Genomic DNA, 16,000 nt, shown 5'->3' on the forward strand with positions numbered 1-16,000 from the left:
ACATAGGACATTATGTTGGATACTGCCGACGTGAAGGCGATCTATGGGAGGTATATAACGACTTAGAGCCTCTCAAAACCAACAGTTCACCTTGCACGAAGGTAAGGTGTCATTTAACTGTGTACACTGTGTAAACTTTCCAAAACTAAGCAAAAATATCGCCCAGGAACGGAATGTCGACGCTGTCAATCAACTAGCCATCCGCGAACCCTGGTTCTACCTTTCTGAAGACTGGAATTTTTGGCGCGACCTTATAGAACAATTCAGTGGTCTTCCCCGGCAGGATACACCAGAACCGTCCGATGATGAAGCTACCGAACATGACGATACACATAGTGATAATGATAGTGTTTCTGATAGTGAAATTCCACAGGAAGGCGACTCCAATATAGCCTTCTTCAGTGCCCAACGAATAGTCCAACTAGTGTTTCTTTTCCCTCTCCAGGCACATTTTGTTGGGTACCAGAGGTGACTCACATTCCTCCTCTTCAGGCCACATTCCTCCTCACATCCGACGTACTAAATTTAAATACATGACTGCTCACCCAAATGGAACAAGAAGGTGTCATAGAGGAATCTTCTTTAGTGGTTAACACATTTCCAATGTTTTGTATTCCTAAGGGAGATAGTGTTCGAGTTATCTACGATTGCTCCGAATGGACAGTGCATTACAAACAAGTTTCGCATGTGACGCTCCCTATAGTGAAAGACATCGCCAAACTCGCTACGCCCACATCTTATATGGTTAAGATTGACTTGTCACAAAGATTCTATCATATTTCTTTGAGTCTCTACACAAGGCGTTTCTTTGGGACTAAGTGTGGTGAGAACTTGTTTCGATTCGTGCGTTTACCTATGGGGTAGGCCTTAAGCTCCCTCATTATGCAAAGATTTGTAGTCATGGAATTGCGACAACATATTTGCCATTTGGTCCACTTTCTAGTGTATTACGATGACATACTCCTTATAGGTAATCCATCACAGTTGCAACAAGCTTTACAAATTCTTCATACTCTTACGTGGGCTATAAATTTGGAGAAGTCAGTTGTATATTATATCCAACCCGTAGGTTATTATATCTTGGAATTTGGGTAAATTTTGACGATAATACGTTGTCTATTGATCAACTCTATCTTTATATCATCAAGTCATGTCCTGTATCGTTGTTGTTTCATTCCCAGCGTGCCCGTCAGGTTTTGACAGGCTATATTGTATGGTGTACACCGTTGACAAACATGACTTATCACTTATCTTTTGCTATTCTACATAAGAAACTTGTGTGTACTGAATTATTACATGTCAAATCTCAACCGCAACCTATCTGGGAATATTTCCAACATGAACTTACTTATCATCTCGATGCAATCTCCACCTCGATTGCGGTTGTAGATGTATCAGATAATTCTCTTGTTTTTCAATGGACAAATCTGGCAGAAATGCCTATTTTTGTTACAGAATTTCTGGCTGCTTCTTTTACTGCTTTATGTACATATCCTAGGAAAGTACAAATTTACTATGATAATATGGCAGTGGTTTACTGTTTCCAACGAAAAAAGTGCCAAGTTTATTATTTGTTACCTATAGCGCATTTTGTATATTTACTAGACAATTTTGTTATCTCTTATGTAACAAGTTCAGAAAATAAAACTGATGGGGTCTCACGTGCCTTCGGCTCGATCATGCAGCTACCTCGACCAATCACGAGTCTCCGCCTGGCAACCAGGTTAACAAAACCTTTGAGCCAGGTGGGAGCGACTCAATTCCAGCAAGTCTGGGCTAGAGGCAGGATTGAGTGAAGCGCGCGTGGGATTTCCGATTGATTGGTAGTACAAAACAGTAAAAACTTATTTTCAACTAATGAGACTATTTTGAAAGAAATCGGGATATTGGAACTCCAACTAGATCTTAGCGTTCCATATTAGAAAATGGATTTGGTACATTTTGTAACAGATAGAAAACCTTTTTAGAAGCAAGAAAAAAATACAAAATAATTCTCAAATCTTAATATAATGAGACTAATTTAAGTGGAATTGGTGTGTGTGGAACTGACATTTATTTTACCGTTTCAAGCTAAAAGTTTGAATTTGGGACATTTTGGGATTGGTACAAAACCGTACAAAACTAGTAGAAAACAATAGTGTATATTTGTAAATTGTTATGTGGAAAGCTGAGATGGCTGTTAGCGTTTTACATTGAAAGATAAAATTTGGGACATTCTGGGACGGCTTATGTGGAACTCAGAGGTCAAGTTGGAGTTCCACAATAACATCTAAAATTTGGGACATTTTGGGACAGGTAGAAAACTTTTTATTGTTGGTACAAAACTCTGGTAAAATTATTTTTGCAAATTGTTATGTGCAAAGCTCAGATGACTGTTGTCGTTCTACCTTAAAAGATGAAATTTGGGACAGGTACACAACTTTTTATTGTTGGTACAAAACTTTACAAAACATTCTTTATATAATGAGACCACTTTGATGCAAATCGGTGTATGTGGAACTCAGAGGTCAAGATGGAGTTCCATAATAAACTCTAAAATTTGGGACATTTTGGAACAGGTACAAATGTCTTTTATTGCTGGTATAAAACAGTACAAAACTAGTACAAAACTCTGGTAAAATTGTTTTTGCAAATTGTTACTTGGAACGCTGAGATGACTGTTGGCGTTCTACATTAAAAGATGAAATTTGGGACATTTTGGGACAGATACAAAACTTTTTATTGTTGGTACAAAACAGTACAAAACTAGTACAAAACTCTAGTAAAATTATTTTTCCAAGTTGTTACGTGGAAATCTGAGATGCCTGTTGGCGTTCTCCATTAAAACATGATATTTGAAACATTCTGGGACAGATAAAAAACTATTTATTGTGGGTACAAAACACTACAAAACTTTCTGTATATAATAAGGCCACTTTGATGCAAATCGGCGTATGTGGAACTCAGAGGTCAAGTTGGAATTCCACAATAAAATCTAAAATTTGGGAAATTTTGGGACAGGCACAAAATTTTCATTGCTTGTACAAAACAGAACAAAACTAGTACAAAACTGGTAAAATTATTTTTGCAAATTGTTACGTGGAAAGCTGAGATGACTGTTGGCGTTCTACATTAAAAGATGAAATTTGGGACATTTTGGGACAGGTACAAAACTTTATATTGTTGGTACAAAACAGTACAAAAGTTTCTTTATATAATGTGATCACTTTGATGCAAATCGGCGTATGTAGAACACAGAGGTCAAGTTGGAGTTCCACAAAAAAATCTAAAACTTGGGACATTTTAGGACAGGTACAAACCTTTTTATTGTTGTTACAGAGCAGTACAAAACTCTAGTAAAAGTATTTTTGCAAGTTATTACATTTAAATCTGATATGACTGTTGGCGTTCTGCATTAAAAGATGAAATTTGGGACATTCTGGGACAGGTACAAAACTATTTATTATTGGTACAAAACAATACAAAACTTTCTGTATATAATAAGGCTACTTTGATGCAAATCGGCGTATGTGGAACTCAGAGCTCAAGTTACAGTTCCACAATCAAATCAAAAATTTTGGATATTTTAGGAGAGGTACAAAAGTTTTTATTATTGGTACAAAACAGTACAAAACTATTACAAAACTCTATTATAAATTATTTTTGTAAATGGCGATGTGGAACTCCATCTTGGCCGATCTATTAATCAACATCGTATTAATATAAAGATTACATCTCAATCTGTGAGTAACGATTATATGCAAACTTTAAACAATTGAAGGGTTGTGGTTTGCATAACATCTAGGCAAAGTATTTAGATATTGTTAATCCTTATTATAAACATACACCTTAGCCTGTCAGTCACGCTCATTTTCAGCAGCACACAGCCAATCTAATAGATGTCACAAGCTGTGCTGACCTTACCTAGTGTTGTCAACGGCTCGAAAAGCTCGGCTCACGGCTCGAACAGCTCGGCTCACGGCTCAGTTACCACCGAAATGAACCGAGAAGTGTGCCGAACCAACAGCTCACCAATCCGAGTCGGCTTGAGGCCTTAGCTCAGTTGGGCCGAATCGAGCCGAGCCGATGGCTCACCCCATCCGAGCCGACTCTAGTCGATACCTCACTTGAGCCGAGCCAAACTGAGCCTATGGTTCATCGCAACCGAGCTCAACCGAGTCAGTGGCTCATCTCACTCGAGCCGACTCGAACCGATAGCTCACCTACGCCAAACCAAGACAATTGCTCATCCCAATCGACCTGGCTCGTTATATTAGATGATACTTATTAACAATATAACCCATACTCGGTGTTCGGAAGTAGGGCGCCCAATTGTAGTGAAACTACAATAGCTAGCTACAAATTTTGTAGCTCTTGCTGTAGCGATCCTACAATTCTAAACCTGAAGCTTGTAACTGTAGCTGAGCCACATATTTATTTACAGTTTTAGTGAATTTTGCTCTACAGCAGGAAAAAATCTTTTCAGGACGCAAAAATATTTTGTAACTCCAACATTTCTTCACAATTTCTAGTACATTTTTTATATGACGATCGGGAGAATATATTATTGTTTTCTGATTTCTGTCTCCAATTATTTTGAAACATTCGATCGTACGTCTTTAGTGTGATAAAGAAATAAACGTTAAATGTATGAGGAAAATGCAAGTATATTGTGTTTTCTTGAAAGGAATATTACAAGAAAATTTTCTAAAATAAATTGCATGTTGACGATGGAAGGAAATGATAGTAATGACGCTTAAAATGGACCTCCATATCACTCTAGCAGCGAAGTATATACATTTTTTGGAAGGTTTAATATAAAGATAACGAAGAAAGTTCTGTCGCTTTTTCACCCACCACCTTCGAACATCAATATGTCACCTAAGACGGACCTAAAAGATCAAAAATAGTTCCCATCAGCATTGATGACCTTCTGTCAACGTTCTGGAAGGCCTTGGATTTCATCGCAGTAGAACTTGGTGGGATGTGAGTCTAAGAAGGCATTAAGTGCATTTTCCACCTTTACTAGGGATTTGAACTGGCGTCCCTTAAGGTGATAGTCCAAAGAATGGAACAGATAATAATCGGATGGTGCAATGTCCGTGAAGTATGGCGGACGCAATAATGTTTCCCATCGAAGGCGTAGAATGGTGTCCCAGGACATCCTAGCCACGTGAGGCTTAGTATTGTCTTTTAACAGAATTCAGAAGTGCTGGTTCCAGAATTTTGAGTTTTTGTTGAACACGGTTCAAACTCTGACAGTATACAGTTGCATTGATGCTCTTACCAGCTGGAAGCATTTCCCGTTGCACGATGACGCGAGCAGTCCACTAACACACAGGAGGATCTTCTTTTGGTGCAGTGCTGTTTTCGGCTGTTTTGGAAGCGGTTCATGAGATGCTAACCAATGATGACAGCGCCGTGAAGCTTCGTGCACAACCCACTTCTTATCACATGTCAACACCCTGTACTGAAATAGCTCCTACCTCAGATGATACACCAAAGAAACACAAGTGTCTGCTCGTGTTGCCTTCTGGCCCGGAGTCAAATCATGTAGGACCCATCGACTCAACTTGTAGTGCTTTCCAAGTTAATGGAGGTGCTGCCGAATGGTTTCTCCACTCACAGTGAGTTGTAGTCCCAATTCCTCACATATCTGGCCTCTATTCGTCTCAATTGCTGCCTGAAGATCTTCATTTTGTGCATATGTTGGTCTTCCGGCTCGTGGTGCGTCTTCGAGTGTTTCGTCACAGTCCTTATACTTTTTACACCACCGCTACACTGTCCGCGTAGTCACGACACCCTCACCAAAGTGCTGGAACATCTTCCGCCCAGGTGCAGCGCCGTTTGACTCCAGTTTCAAGTCGTACAGCATATACACCCTTATGACGCTCTGTCAAGGTCCAATGTTCACTCTGTCCTTACGCAAGTTCACGGTGTAACTGAACTGCCATAACCAGGTAGTATTTTGAATATATCCACCCCAACAACTGACCTTCGCCTTATCTCCATTCGCATTCAACTCACGGTGTGAGGGCTAATTGAACACAAACCTCCACAAAATGCGACAGAACTTTCTTAGTTACCTTTCTATTAAATCTACATGTCAGAGGTTTTCAAACTGTGCGGTGCGCCTTCCTGGTGAGGCGCCGAATGTTGTCAAGGGAGGCGTGAGGACAAAAAGAAAGATCTCACAAAGGATCATATTTCAATTTTAACATAAATATTTGACACCACAACATACAATTATTAACACTGGTTAATAACATTAAAAGTTGTTGTCAGTGTGTACAATGTAGATCACCTCTGTTAATGATATTTCCATTAGTGATTAATAAATAATAAAACATAGTTTATCCTGGTAATAGTCTTTCTTTTAGGGACACATGTATTTATGTTGTTTTGACCAGGGAGGCGCGTTCAGATATTGGTGGTTGAGGGGAGCCTCAAGTGCAAAAAGTTTGAAAACCCCTGCTATATATTCAATGGTAATATGATTGTGACCAATTCTTTTCGACAATGAGACCTCAGAACCCACAACCTCTACAAATGTAACTTTCGTTAGTGTTTCCAAATCTTGTGAACATTTGCCAGTTTTCATTCGATTTTTTTTTGTAAAAAAAAACGTTTTTTTTTTTCTATTCAATATTTCAGAGGTCTTTTTAAGCTCATAAGATTACATTGTCGCTAGGGCATTGCTAAGGTAACCAGCAGCAGCAGAACTACGTATATTGGATTGATGGACATTATAGGCACTTCGTTGTAATCTGAATGGCAAAACATATTGCATGCGTCCATCTTCAAATGCCTGTAGACCCACAATGAGGCTTACTCGGTATGAATTTACAAGTAAAAAAGACTTTGTATTTGACATCATCTAGCACTCCCCCAAGTCTGCCACACAAACTCACCCCAATATCTATACATTAAAATAGTATCTTTATATGTTTGTCTATTGCAATTCGCATGCTTTATGAGTCCTCCTGTCCTTTGTTTGTAGAATGAAGTGGAAAGAAGATCCACGCTTGTTAACTGCACGTTTAGTTAATGTATTTATTTCGTACTTCTTTAAACTTTATTTTATTTTTCTCAATTCTTCCATGCATGTTTGCTTTTTTAAAAAAAGTTTAAATTCGCTTAAAATTCCCTTATTTCAAAAATTGTCAGTCCACTTCCCATATAGGAGTGTTGGGAAAGAGTCGTTAAACCATCAACATATGGAAACACAGAAGTAGAAAAATAGATAGGCAAATTAAGGTATTAATAATTTGTTCTTAATATTCAAAATTAAAATTGATCGGTCAAAATTAAAACTGCAAATAAATCTTTTATTGAGTTACATGTCTGTAATATTTTTTTCATGAATGTATCAGGTTGTAAAGAAAGTTAATGCGGTTTTTGTTACTTCTATTTTCAATTATGTATTTTCAACTTAAGTGTGGTTATAATATTTTGCCTATATATATATATATATATATATATATATATATATATATATATATATATATATATATATATATATATATATATAAGTTTAAAGCTCGTTTTTTGCGCTATCTATTCATTGTATTGGTTTTGTTTTAAAATACTTTTTCACTTTTTTCTGGACTTCAAAGATAGCATGGACAAGAGGCAAATTCGCACGATTTTCTTGTTCCAGTTCAAGCTAGGCCGAGAAGATGCCCAGACAGTTCGTGATATCAACGATACGTTTGGCCCAGGAACCACTAACGAACGTACGCACAATGGTGGTTCAAGAAATTCCCCAGTGGTGACGAGAGCCTGGAAGATGACGAGCGTAGTGGTCGGCCATCCGCTGTTGACAACGACCAACTGAGAGCCTTAGTCGAAGCCAATCCACGCACAACTGTTCGAGAGCTTGCTGAAGACTTCGGTGTAACACCTATAATAATTTCCAACCACCTGCAAGAGATTGGGAAGTCAAAAAATACGATAAATGGATCCCACAAGAATTGGCCGAAAATCATCGAAATCGTCATTTTGAGGTGTCATCTCTTCTCCTGCGGAACAAGAACGACCAGTTTCTCGACAGGATAGTTATGTGTGATGAGAAGTGGATCCTTTACGACAATCGGCGACGTTCGGCGCAGGGGTTGGACGTCGGTGAAGCGCCTCATCAGTTCCCGAAGCCGAAACTTCACCCTCAAAAGATCATAGTGACTGTTTGGTGGTCTGCAGCAGGTCTCATCCATCACAACTTCCTGAATCCGGGCGAAACGATTACGGCGGAGAAGTACTACCAACGAATCGACGAAATACGCCAGAAGCTTCGACGTATGTACCCGGCATTAGTCAACAGAAAGGGAACAATCATGCTCCACTACAACGCTCTTCCGCATGTCGCACAACAGACGCTGCAAAAGTTGCACGCATTTGGCTATGAAACTCTGCCTCATCCACCACACTCGCCGGACTTTTACCCACCGACTACCCTTTTTCAAGCATCTCGACACCTTCCTCCGCAGAAAATGCTTCAAAAGCCAAGACGATGCCGAAGCGGCCTTAAACGACTTCGTCGCGTTCAGAACTCCAGAATTCTACGCTACCGGCATTAACATACTTTTCTCTCTTTGGCAAAAGTGTATTGATTGTCATGGTTTTTACTTCGATTAATAAAGGTTTGTTTGAGCTGAGATATGCTCTTTTGAAGTTGAAGGTTGAAAACCGCAAGAACTTTCTTTACTACCTGATAGTTGTATCGTTTTCTCTATGTATACTCAAAATTTCGTTACTGTTTCATGTAGCCTACTTATTAACCGCCGAAGAAAAAAGTATATATTGTGAATCTGAAATCACATGAATATCTCGGAGAAGCAAGAAAAAAGTTGACATCTCTTTATATTTCCCAAGAAGAAAGTAATGTAAACTAAATGGTTTCTTTGCCACTATTTGACGCGTAATATTTCATAACTGTACTAAGTTCCAGATGTGTTTATTTTTCTCCGTTGCAAAGAAAACATTAGAACGGTCCATGGTTTCTTTCTTAAATCCAAGAAACCCAGAAGATGGATGAGGTTACGAGTTTCCCACTGATTTACTGGTGAGGTTGAGCTTGGTGATGACAACAGTGAAAGGGTGAGTTAGTCGGTCTTGCAGAATCCGGGGGAAGACTCCCTATAGAAAAAAGATTTTTATTTTAGAAAAAGTTTCAGGATTTTTTAAAAGGAAAAAAGAACCATTTAGTGAATTGACGTGACCATGATTGATGAACGCTGTCAACGTCGGCTTCTACGCATGTAGACAACGAACGGTTGCACATATAAATCACTTTGATCATTCTTGGCTTGCTCCTATGTTTGCTTTTGCTCTTTTGGATATAAATCTTCAAAAATTCTTCAGAACAAATTTCAAAGTAATAGATTCAAAGAGAAGAGATAACAAATAGGCTAAGTAAGTTGTACACCCCTACCACAATGACTCGATGTCTTATACAAAAGTCAATCTAAGTTATAAACTTGTCATAAGCTAACACCATTTAATGTCCATTTACAACAATTAATCAAGAAGAGAAAATTTTTAGCTATTGTTCTACATTTTAGGATTTTGAGGTACTTTAGCTAGTAGTTAATCATTCTGCCAGTAATCAAGTCATTGTGGTTAGATTTAAATACTGTCTCTTGAGGGAAGCCACAATCAGTGGCGGAACTAGCTCGGAGCCGGAGGAGCCTAACCCCCAGTTTTTTGAGTGACAAAAATAATTTAAACTATTATTTATATATTTTCTAAAGATTATAATTATACCTATCATTGTGTGGGTTCTGGTTGCCCCCAGATATTCTCTGTGGTGTGTGGTGTGGAGATATGTGTAGATATTCTCTCCGACGGAAGATTCAATTTGATTTGCATTGCAAAGCTAGGTGTGTTATAAGGCGAATACAGGAGTAGTACGTTCTTTTTCTCCTTATACAATAGCAAAAGCTGGAACCTTGATGCACAAGCATATCTGTGTCAAATCTATGCCGCTATCATTGGACGGCGCTTGAGATTCCGGCGAGCACCTCAAGTGAAACTAAAGTAATAAGTTACTAAGAGAGAAGGAAATCGGCGACTTCCAGTCGAGAGTACTAAACTAAAGGAGTAAATTACTACAAGAGTATATTTTTCATTTACTTCCGAAGTATATTTATTTACTCTATAACTGGCGGAGAGCACCATCAAAGAGTACGCTACTACATTAGTAATTTCAGGAGGAAATAAGGCCAAAACTTAGTCCTATGCAGTAGTTGGAGTAAAGTTAGAGAGTAAAGTGTGTTCTTTGATTTTTGCATGTTAAATATCTAATTCTATGGATTACCTGGACTATGAAGAATGTATTGAGATGTAGGAAGACATAGACATACCAAAAATGAGGGTTTTAATGGAAAGAAGAGACCCATTTGCGATACATAGCGACAATGATTTCAAAGATCGGTTTGGGCTCCGTAAAGAATCTTTTGAGTCACTGCTTGATATGCTGGAGCCGTAACTGCAGCAAAATTCTGACAGAAACCGTGTTTTGTCTCCTAGGCTGTAATTTCATTCATTCATTCATTTACTTATCTTCCATTCTGTACAAACTTGGAAATGATTTGTAATAGTACATGGGATTCGTCATGCTTAATTGAGGCAATACATATTTTAGACACACTAGTTAAACATAATTCACACATTTATATATTGTAATAGTTTGAAATTGTGGATTGCGAATTTTGCATACTGGTACTTATCAAATCGTAGCAGGAGATCTCATTAACATCCACCGTTCTACTGCTGGAAGAGGTTTTAACAATGTGATAGTTCAATTGCCTTAAAGCCACTGTATGTGTCCATGCCAGAGAACCAAGAAAATATATCGAAGAGCGAAAGGTAATTTTATCGAATTGATGTATTGCTGATTGTCATAGGGGAATTGTGTACATATACCCATACTTTGTTCTTCTCGAGCACAAGCACAACTATAGAGAAATCGTAAAAATTTCTTTCCTACCAATATACAAATCATTTGTGATGCCAATTTGAAAATAATGAACGTGGTAAGCTGTTCACTAGGCAGCCCGCCTTTGGGACAGTATAGAGTTGCTGCAGAATTTGAAAATGGACAATATGATGGGTTGCTTGTTGGACATAGTGGATATGCTCTCTCTAAACATCTTATGACTCCTGTGTTTCTATCCCACACAGGAGCCGAAGGGCGCTACAATAGAGCCCATATTGATATAGGATGTGTAATAGAACGTACAATTGGTGTTAGGAAGAAACGTTTCCAAATTCTTACTAAAACAATGCGATATAAAGAAAAAAGTGGGGATGTTATTGTGACTGCTGCACTTCTACACAACTTTGGAATAGAAGTAGATGTGTTACACCCTGATGCTGTGAATGTGAGTGACATCAACCAATATGCATTTCAGCCAGAAGTAGATGCTGTAGGACAAGCTGTCAGAAGGTCTATTATACAGAGGTTGTTCAGTCTACATTTGGCCAATTTCGACTTACCTAAAAATTTAGAAGAATCCATGGTGCCAGGTTCGTAAATGCTCGATGTGTTTCCCTTGGTTTCTAACAATAGCCCGACACCGTAATTTCCACTGTAATAGGCTTTTCTGAAGAACTGGGAGGGGATTATAGTCCCATTCCCTTTGCGCAGCTTTTTAAAGTCCTTCCACAGTTGTCACACTCCGTTTTCCCAAAGCCCGCTTCAGCAATCCAAATCCACAATAGTCCATAGGACTTGCATCTGGAGATTTAACAGGTACCTCATTGAAAGGTATCCCCTGTATACCACTTGCCTCCTCCATCTCCCTATAGAATGCGAGGGACGATCGTGAGGTATGTGATGAGGCCTTGTCAATGTGAATGCGCACCAGATTGGCGTCATTTCCGTACGTTGTTGGAGTGTCATGCTCGTAGATCGCCGCATGATCTGCTCCTGAAAATACTGCGAATTTATTTTTCAGTTCTTAGCCACCCTACGAATCTTCAGTTTATCTCTGTTACAGTAGCCAGTAATGACCATAAACCCTTTTGGGAAGGATTCTTTACAGACACGGACCCACCTTCTGAAGTTCTTGGCGCCTTTCTCTCGGTACATGATGGCTGTCGGTTTGACGCAGTCGGAAAAGTTAATCCATGCTTCATCGAGCGTTACGACGTACATCCACCTTTGTTTTGCCAGATGCCGTTCGTATCGCTTCCGGGCGTTACACTTTCGTTCCTTTTAGTGGGCATCGGTGAGAAGATGGCCGCGGACTTTCATGACTTTTCCAGCTTGAGTTGATGGTGTAACGTCCGGCTCACAGTCCCCAAAGACACGTCAAGACGATTAGCCATACACCTTTGTGTTGGCGGATTTTCTTGCATTGCCATTTTGCAAAGTTTCCTCTACATGTTGAGGTGGACTTGGTGCATTCCGGCTTCCTAGGTAACTTCGTTGGTGATCCAAATGGTGTAGCTTCGTTGCCCTTGTACTTTTTAATAACATTTTTATTACACTTAAACTGATGTTGCAACCATTCTTCTTGCACTGTTTTCTAATGACAGAAACACTAAAGTGGGCGTCATAAAGAGCCGCAACATAGCCTTTCCAAAACTGGCTTAATTTTGGGCGTCATCTTGGTCACAGAGGGGAAACCCACACACTTGGAAACAAATTTAACACAACATTCACAACAATGGTCCTGTTTTGTGCGTTATTGTCGTCCGCGCGGAAAAACAACTCCGTTCCCAGGAAGCCACTACACAACACTGCAGGACGTCACGAGCCAGATTGGGTGAGTCCAATCTGCCCGGGAGGGGGAAGGTACGAAATCGGCAAAACGTAGGCTGAACAACCTATATCAATTATTTTAATTAAAATTGTACTTAATTTGCTAGTAAAATATCAAGTTAATCAAGTCAAAGCTAACACAAATAAATATCAGAATGCGGTAATTAGAAAAACTAAATGTGCTGGTACTGAAATAATAAACACAAACATTATATAATGTGAAAAACAAGAACATATTAACCACTGGAAAAAATATCAAACAAATAAAGTATGTTTTATCCACATAAAACATTCATATTCATTTAGAAAAAAAAATTCGAGCACATTGCCTGAAGAACCAGAATCTGAAGTTTCCTCCATTTCGTTCTTGAAGTAATTCATAACTTCCATTTTAAAGTTATGCTATACTTCCATGATTTCTCTGTCTTTCAATTCTTCCATGATTTCACTTTTGCATTAAATTTCTCTCGTATTAAAAGCATTTTTAACGAATGAAGCTCGTCTACTTTTTCCAACAACTTCCTGTTCTTCACTACAGCCACATGTTCTCTGCCTTTTTTCATGGTCGCATCTTTTGGTAAGCACCAGCTCTTAATAGGAAACGAAATGCACGTGCCAGTAGTGTACAGAAATGGCTTACTTCTATAGTAAAAAGGCGTTATCGCAGAGTCATGGTTCATACACCGTTGGAAAGCTTATAGACCACAAATTCTAACCACCCTCAGGAATATATTGATACCAAATCATTTTCCTAGCTTAATTAGAGGCTGAGTTATTGATGTTTGTAGTAAAAATTATTGTATCATTTACGTCAAAAATTAAAACTCCGAAACTTGACCAACTTTGCCGCTTCCGAACTCCCTCATATAAGCAAGAATTACAAATATAAAATATTACCATGTAGTGGCCTCCTTCATTGCTTCATATACCAATTTTTATAAATGAACCCCCAAGGGAAGAATGCTTCCCAAAAAATTCTTTTGTAAAAAACATGACCTTTTACTCTGCTTCCCCTGCCGTATTACCTCCATATACATGAAATGCACACTGGTGGAAAACTGTGTTTTCTTCAGGAATACATTGGTATTAAAATCAGCGATTGAGATTTAAATCAGTATTAAAATCAGCATCGGGGCTGAGCGATTGAGATTTAAAGCCCAGACGTAGCAGTTGTGTCAATGGGAGTTTAAAGGTTAAGGTGGAATATTAACTACCGTAATCCATTCAAATTACAATGCTTTCCCACCGGGATTCGAACACGTGACTACATGTGTTAACCACTAGACCAGTTTAGATTGCAACCATCACAAACAATGGCAAGCAGATATATATATATATATATATATATATATATATACAAGGGCGGATCCAAGGGAGGGGCTATAGGGGCTATAGCCCCCCCCCTTTACCCTCAGGTATACACTGGATAAAATGGACTTCAATCCTCTTTTACACTGGATAAAGCGGCAAACTATGGTTTAGCCCCTCCCTTGATCATATCCTGGATCCGCCACTGTATATATATATATGTTGTATGTGTGTGTGTGTGTTTGTTTGTGTGTGTGTGTGTGTGTGTGTATAGAAAGATAAAATTACAAAAAAGTAGGGTCTACTCATAACTTTAATTTAAGCAAAAGAGATTTGTTTTAGTTTAATGGGGACTTCAGCAGCGAATCTATATGCTTCCGTTACGATAAGCATAATGGCAAACACACGCTGCACATTAAAAATTCAAAACAAGTTCTTAAGGAAAGCTTGTTGATTTAACTTTTATAAATTAAGAGACTACAACAAAAATCATCTTTAAAATTAATGGTCGCGAAAAGGCTTAAAGAAAGAAAAAAGTAAAAAAGGAAGAAACTCTAAAATAGCAGCAGTAATAATAATAACCTAAAGAAATGCTCTAAAACGAAAAATCTTGGAGAACGTTAACTATTCCAATCTCATAAATGAATGAGAGATTACGGGCACTCCGGATGAAAGATCACGTCATCCCTCAAAAATGTTTCAGATTTTTAAGCAGCTCGAAATGTTCTCTTAGATCTCTGAGTATTCTGTTTGTTCTAGTACAATGTGTCGAACACATAGTGGCAGATACAGTTTTCAAATACGGACGGTTTAGAACTTCTGAACAAATAAGAATATGAGTGAAAGTGTCTGATCTGCAATTAAGACAGCCGATTTCGAAAAAAAATCCGGATTTTTTCCGAATTACGGATTTTTCTGAATTCCGGAAGTTTTTCGAATTCTGGAATATTTCCGAATTCCGGAATTTTTCCTGTTTTTCTTTCCGGATTCCGGAAGATAAAAAATTCGGAATTGACCATCACTAAAATAAACCATAAAAGTGACTCAAGGTAAGAACTTAAATGTCAGTCAAAGAAAACTCAACTACAGCGAAAACGACAAAATAAGAATGTGTATTAGTGCTGTCGAATTTTTGTGACATTTGCGGTTTTCGGTTTTTGAGAAAACCGGTTTTCAAAACCGAAACCGCAAAAGCTCTTTTCGAAAGCGAAAGCCGCCCGAAACCGTGTTTGCGGTTTTATAAGCGAAACCATGTTTGTCCTTTCTAAAGCAGAAACAATGTTTGCTGTTTTTAATTACACCGTTTAACAATATTGTGAAAGCATCTATGGATCGAGACAATTGTATTGATTTATATGTGTGTTTTAACTTTTTTTTTTTATTTGCTGAAAGGCTATTACGGTAATATGTGCAGCACTGCGCGAAAGGGATAGTTCGATGGTTGTACAAGTCACAGCTAAATTAGGGTTGCCATATTTTAAAATCAGAAAAGTGGCGGGTTCTAAACCGTACGGACTGATGTGAACTTGTGTGTTACAAATACTGACCTGGGATCCTTCGCAAATTTTTTTAAAGTTACAGTATTTCTTTGATGACACTTCCAATGTACTTTTCGGCTGCAGGGAAGCAAACTGGACCCCACCTGATTTTCATATATTTTGTAAATTAGACCACGAAGAACACGAATCTGAAGGAATTTTGACATTTCGAATGTCGGAACTCGAGATATTCGAACATAAAGTGACCATGGAAACAAAATGGACCCCACCTGATTTTTATATATTTTGTAGACTACAAAGAACACGAATCTGAAGGAATTTTGACATTCCGAATTTCGGAACTCCAGATGTTCGAACATAACGTGACCACGGAAGCAAAAAGGACCCCATTTGATTTTTATATATTTTGTAAACTAGCCAAAAATGAACAACAATATGAAGGAATTTT

General features: G+C 38.3%; 1 pseudogene; it reads left to right on the forward strand.

The window, feature by feature from the left end:
* Positions 1-7,600: 7,600 nt before the first annotated feature.
* Positions 7,601-8,613, forward strand: LOC145670653 (histone-lysine N-methyltransferase SETMAR pseudogene; annotated as a pseudogene).
* The last annotated feature ends 7,387 nt before the right edge of the window (positions 8,614-16,000 follow it).

The sequence above is a fragment of the Thermobia domestica genome, chromosome 14 (genome assembly GCF_964235325.1).
Source record: "Thermobia domestica chromosome 14, izTheDome1.hap1.1, whole genome shotgun sequence".
Lineage (NCBI taxonomy): Eukaryota > Metazoa > Arthropoda > Insecta > Zygentoma > Lepismatidae > Thermobia > Thermobia domestica.